Here is a 7,004-nt window from a genome sequence, read left to right as displayed (position 1 = left end):
GTAAGCCTCTCAACTTCTCAGCCCTGTCTGCATCTAACAATATTAGCAACATTTGATTTATTGTTCGACGTTTTTAGAAAAAACAAACTCCAATAAATCACCCATATTTTTTCTATTCCCTCCACTTACATACTCTAAATTTAACAACTATAACAAGCCATTATTTTTGCCAAAGCCATCCATTAATTCATTCTGTAAATTTTGTTTCTTTTTAAACCATTTACTAAATTCAACTAATAGCTTTCATTACAATTCCCTCAGTTGAAATAATTCCAACCGACCAGAGTTTTGCCATTTTTTTTTTCTTCACTGCAATTTTGTGTCATTAATTTACATGTATGTTATTCTTTAATTATAATGATTTACTTTTACGTATATATAAATTTGCTTCTAGAAAATTCTACCCAGTATTTTGAAGAAGTTAACTGAGTGAAATAAGTAGTTCCGCTGCTGGTATGAAATAAATGCTCTCACAGTCTAGTAACTCTGCTAAATAAGCATTGAGCTCTTTATTACAGATTGTGGTTCCTCTTGCATTATTATACGAACATTCTGTCCAAATATGTGTGCATATATATATATATATATATATATATATATATATACGCACAAATGTACACTTACATATATACATACACACAGATGCACACATATATATAATTAGGCAACTTTAGTGAATACAATATCATCATCATTTTAACTTCTACCTTTTTCATGCTTGCATAGGTTAGACAGAGCTTATTGAGGCAGATTTTCTATGGCTGGATGCTCTTCCTGTCACAAACCCTCACCTGTTTCAAAGCAAGGTGATACTTCCTTATGGCCAGACATGTCTTTGCAGAATATTGGATGATATTCATTCACAATATTAATAATGTCATGACAAGGTGAAACAAACACATACACAAGTGTCTGTGTGCATACACAAATATATACATATATGTACACATATAAATACACACACACACACATATATATATTGACCTTGTTATCTCCCCTACTTTCCCCTTCCTGTCTGACCATTTTGTCCAAGTCAGACGCCATGATAGATCGTTAGCTACTACACACATTTTTTTCTCTCCTTGCTTTTTCTGTGTACCTTCCAGTAGAAGCACGTAGTCTCGAAATGTAAAAGACTTTTTCTATTCCTGAGCATTATACTAATACATCTATTGTTTGTACACCACCTGCCTTTGTCTTTTGTTATTTTCGTAAACTTTCCCTTTATATATATATATATATATATATATATATATATATATATATATATATATATATATATATATCAAGGGCTTCTTCTCTCAGTTTCTATCTATCAAATCCATTTACAAGGTTATTGTAGAAAACGCTTGCCCAAGTCCTGTGCAGTGGGACTGAACCTGAAACCATGTGATTTGGGAAGCAAACTTCTTAATCATACAGCCACACTCTGAATACATATACATACCATACACAGCACATGCACACGTATAATTAGGTAACTTTAGTGAACACACATAGACATATTTACCATACATATACATAAACACATCGACACTCATGCATACACTGTCACTGCACATCTCTTTTACCGTTCCGATCCATCTGACCAGTTAAATGCTTTATTATTTAAAAGTAGTTAACGCATAAACAAACACTGTGTCTACACTTTTGATCTCACGAGGTTTCTCTTGCTTAGGGAAACTTAACACACACACACGCACACATACAGATGCATACACACTTTTTCAATCTCTCTCCTTCCCCATCTCTCTCTCTCTTTCCATACACACATGTATGTATACACACATATATATATGTATATACAGCTCAAAATAAATGAATTATTTATGCTATTCAGGTGTGAATCTGCAAGTACACAGCCAAGGCAGTCGCTCACTGAGTTGTACATAGATTTCCAAGAGCAGATGGTTTGGTATGATGGAGATGAAAGTAAAGGATAAAAAGAAAAAAAAAAGTAAAGATGGACGATGGTGGCAGAGAGGGAAGATGGTAAAGTTGTTGCAAATGAAATCTCTCCATCAGATGAAATGTGTATTTTTTTATGTTTTTTTGTCGTTTTTTTTTATTGTGCTTTGTTTTATTTTTCTTTGTTGCTGTGACTTACTACGTAAAGTTAATGATAATGTTGCTATAAACCAACATTATCACCGTCATGAAGCATTTTACCCCCCCCCCATCATCATCATTACCACCACAGCCACTACCATCACCACTGCTGCTGCTGCCGCTGCCACTACTGCTGTCACCTCCACCACCATTTCAACATCCACTTTTCCATGCTTTCATGGGTCAGATGGAACTTTTTTTTGGGTGGCTGTTCTATGGCTGGATGCTCTTCCTGTTCCTAACACTCACCAGTTTCCAAGTAAAGCAATATTTCTTCTTCATGATGATTTGTTCCTTTGATCCACGCTTGGCTCGTAAGGGCCGTTTTCCAGGTTTCCTTGGCGTATAGGTTCCCCACCTGGATGGGACGCCTGTCCATTGCAGGTGAGATGCAAGACGCAGGAGGAAAGAGTGAGAGAAAGTTGTGGCGAAAGAGTCATCAGAAGTTCCCCATTACCTTCTGCCGGAGCCGCATGGAGCTTAGGTGCTTCAGTCATAAACACACACATCGCCCGGTCTGAGATTCGAACCCATGATCCCTCAACCGCGAGTCCGCTGCTCTAACCACTGGGCCATGTGCATCCACTTCATGATGATTGAAAATTAGAGATACTGTTAGCATGATGGGGACACTTGCTTACAACTATCACATGATGTCAAGACATGGAGATGGTAACACACACACACACACACACAGGCATATAGACACACATGCATTCATACACATGCACACACACACATACACAAACACACACACAAATACACACAACAAGCTTATTGCAGGTTTTCTTTACCAAATCCACTCACAAGGTTTTTGGTTGTCCCAGGGCTATAGGAGAAGACACACGCCCCAAGGTTTTGGACAGTGGAGTGGGGACTGAACCCAAGTCCACAGTGGGAAGCAAGCTTTTCAACCACACAACCACACCTGCATCTTTAATAAATGCCAAAATTTTTCAGAGAATTCACATCCTTGTGGGTAGTAAAGAAATAGGTATTTCGTCTGCTGCTACGTTCTGAGTTCAAATTCCGCCGAGATCGACTTTGTCTTTCATCCATTCAGGGTCAATTAAATAAGTACCAGTTACACACTGGGGTCGATATAATCGACTTAATCTGTGTGTCTGTCCTTGTTTGTCCCCTCTGTGTTTAGCCCTTTGTGGGCAGTAAAGAAATAAGAAATGGAAACGTCACTAAGTTCTCCCTAGCAAATGTTGTTCCAAGAAATCCAGAACATGATATGCAAGAATTCAGTGCCAGAGATGCAGGTTTGTCAACTCTTGTGGCTGAGTTTTAAGGGAGGAAAGGGAGTGGGGGAGATGGTGCAGTTGTTACAAATGAAATATCTCCATCAGAGGAACTCAGGTACCAACATTATGATGGTGATGGTGGTGGTGGTGGTGGTAATGTTGAGGATGATGATGACAATGATAATGATGGTGGTGATGGTGGTTGTGATGGTGATGATAATGATGATAGTGATAGTGATGGTATATTGTGATGGTGGTGATGAGGATGGTGGTGGAGGTGGTAATGTTGATGATGATGACAATGATAATGATGATAGTGATAGTGATGGTATATTGTGATGGTGGTGATGAGGATGGTGGTGGAGGTGGTAATATTGATGATGATGACAATGATAATGATGATAGTGATAGTGATGGTATATTGTGATGGTGGTGATGAGGATGGTGGTGGAGGTGGTAATGTTGATGATGATGACAATGATAATGATGATGGTGGTCGTGATGGTGATGATAATGATGATAGTGGTAGTGATGACGATACTGATGGTAGTGATGGTGATGATGGTATCGGTGATGCTGTTGATAATAGTGATGATGTGACACTGGGGTTGATAGTGATGATCTTAATGGTGATGGTGGTGATGATGGCTGTGATGGTGGCAGTGATGATGATGCGAATGGTGGCGGCGATAGTGATGATGATGGATGGTAATGGTGGTAATGGTGGCAGTAGCAGCATTGATGATGATGGTGATGATGATGATGATGATTACAATGGTGGTGGCAGTGGAAGTGATTGTGGTTATGATGACGATGGCAACGACAATGACGACAATGATGATGACGACAGTCGCTTACATTAATTAACATATCAGTGCAATAGTAACCAATCTTTAATTAACGAACTAAGTACCAAAAAACAAAAAAAAATCGCAGAAAGATCATCAAACTGATCTCCTTTCTCTCACCCAACAAGAAAAATAACCCCATCACACCACCCTCCTACCCCCCACTCTTGTACTTCATAAAGAGTACAATGTCTACTCCGAGTCTACCACAGTGAGGGCAAATATGTATTTACTAGAATCACAAGCACCCCCCCCACCACCACCTGCCAGTCACCTAAAAGTTTGCCATGCATTTCTGCTTTTCTAGTGCTGTATATTGACTCTGTTAATTCGTTGATGGCACCAATATTTGCAGTTCTTTCCAGTTCATAAATCAATTTAGCTTGCTAGAGAGTACACATATCATAATTAGCAATAAGCTACAATAATTATCTGTGAGGACACAAACGAATAAAGGATTTCAGACAGGGGTGTTAAATGGTAAAAATTAGTCAGAGCGATTTGCTTTTTCCTAGCCACATAATAATAATAATAATAATAATCATAATAATAATAATAATAATAATAATAATAATAATAATAAAGATGATGATGATGATGATGATAATAAATTAATCTATTGTTTAAACAGTGTGTCCATTTTCTACAATGTGGCTAAAATGTGTTTACTAAAAAGAAAAGTGTGGACACACTTTTAACGAATATAAATTGCATAATTTGTTACAGTACAGAAGCACTGTTATCTCTCTATATAAAACTGAGAATGTCTGTCTGTCTGTGTGAATCTCTAAAACTTGAGAACTACACAACCAATTTCATTCAAATTTTACACATGCCTTACTTAGGGTCCATGTAGTGTCATAGGCAAATAAATTTATATATATGGCCAGCCTCACCTGGCCCCCGTAAAAAGCACCATCCGACCGTGGCCGTTTGACAGCCCCATCTGGCACCTGTGCTGGTGGCACGTAAACAGCACCCACTACACTCACGGAGTGGTTGGCGTTAGGAAGGGCATCCAGCCGTAGAAACATTCCCAGATCAGACTGGGCCTGGTGCAGCCTTCTGGCTTCCCAGACCCCAGTTGAAACGTCCAACCCATGCTAGCATGGAAAGCAAATGCTAAATGATGATGATGATGAACACCCTAACGGGGGCCTTAACTCCCAAATTTTAGCCATTTCTTTTATGATTCAAAACTATGTCAAAAGTACTGAATGGATCTTTAGGAAATTTGGAAATTATATTCTATGCATAAGGGCCATAACCCCCATGACAATTCATATATTTTTGTTGTTGATGAAATTTTTACCATAGATATTAGATACAAATGAAGTAATATTTATAAAATTTCATCTTCTTACAAGTTACAAAGACCCCTCCATGGGGACTTAACACCCACAATTTTGTCATTTCATCTAAGCAAAATGAATACAGTTGTGCTCTTGGAAGCTGTAGGGTTACCTGAGCATAAAAGATGAGCATTATTTGTAATTCAATGGTGCAACAGTGTAAGAGTTTGCTTTGAGATATACTTACATTGTAATTTCTGCAATGTGGTGCATAAATTGTCAAGTAAATGAGAGGCATCTTTGCCTCCACTGATTCAGTTGCAAAGTGTTGAGTAAAGTTGTTTGATTGCAGACCTCCTTTCAGTCTTTTTATTATGACTGGGTCACACATAGTCCCAGATGAGTGACTGGTTATTCAAAGACATTTATAGACTGTAAATTTATTCTGTCCAGTTACATATTAGTATAGAGGTCATTTGCAAACTCCAGAGGTGACACTTTCTTTTCTCCTTAGCCCTCACGTCACACAGTTGTTAATGTTTATTTCAGTTGGGTCACGCCCTTCCAATTGCTATAGATTTGTAATGCATTTTACGGCTGTGCCTGTCACTTGGATGGTGAGGAATCCTACATTGGAAGTGGTAACAACTAGGGTAGGGTAGCTGACTGCTTATTGTGATCATTCGTCTTTTGGTTTCCGGTAGCTTTGCTCTCTTTTACAAACCCAGTGAACATATATTTCCTATTTCAAAAAAGTTCAAACAATAGATATAAGACCCAAGTTAAAAAGATTCTCAACAATTCAACTTCTCTGGTTGACATTAAGATGCCTACCCCAAACAGGGGCCTTAACTCCCACATTTTAGAGCTCCATGACCTCCATTTTTCAGGAACAAAATCATTTTAACAGGTTCAATAAGACTGGAATTTTGGAATATGCGCATAAAAATCAGTAGTATGGGATACATGTGGCACGATTACAATTTATTTAGGGTGTGTAAAGAGTGAAATAACCCTCATCTGTAATTTTGATGAAATTCGAAACATAGATATTCCAGTTCATTACAGAAAATATAACAGAAAAGTCTAATTCTTCAATTGCATTTAACATGGGCAACGCCGGGTATCTCTGCTAGTTTCTAATATTTCACAAAAAAAAAAACCATATCTGGCTATAAGGAAACATTACTTTGCTTGGAAACAGATAAGGGTCAGTGGAAGGAAGTGCATCCAACTGTAGAGAATCTGCCTTGGTATCTGATCCATGCAAGCAAGGAAAAGTGGGCATTAAAATAATAATGATGGTGATGATGATGATGATGCATGTAACACGGGCAACGCTGGGTATCTCTGTTAGTTATATATAACTATTTGTGTACATGTGTGTGTGTACATATATATATATATATATATGTATGTATGTTTAGCTGGTGATATACACACACACGCACATATATATATATACATATACATGTATATATATATACATACATATGTCTTAAAAG

The 7,004-nt window shown here is 37.8% G+C and overlaps 1 protein-coding gene across 1 annotated transcript in view; it reads right to left on the bottom strand.

The window, feature by feature from the left end:
- The window catches only part of LOC118767512 (neuropeptide Y receptor type 5-like), a 12,403-nt gene extending 7,238 nt beyond the window's left edge, over positions 1-5,165 (bottom strand). The window contains exon 1 of the mRNA XM_036512200.1: positions 5,161-5,165. The gene's annotated coding sequence lies outside the window, so the exon portion shown is untranslated. The remainder of the gene's footprint in view (positions 1-5,160) is intronic.
- Between the last annotated feature and the right edge of the window lie 1,839 nt (positions 5,166-7,004).

Source organism: Octopus sinensis, linkage group LG22, assembly GCF_006345805.1.
Source record: "Octopus sinensis linkage group LG22, ASM634580v1, whole genome shotgun sequence".
NCBI lineage: Eukaryota > Metazoa > Mollusca > Cephalopoda > Octopoda > Octopodidae > Octopus > Octopus sinensis.
Note: the sequence above shows the minus strand (reverse complement) of the source record. Positions and strands in the feature narration are given on the sequence as shown.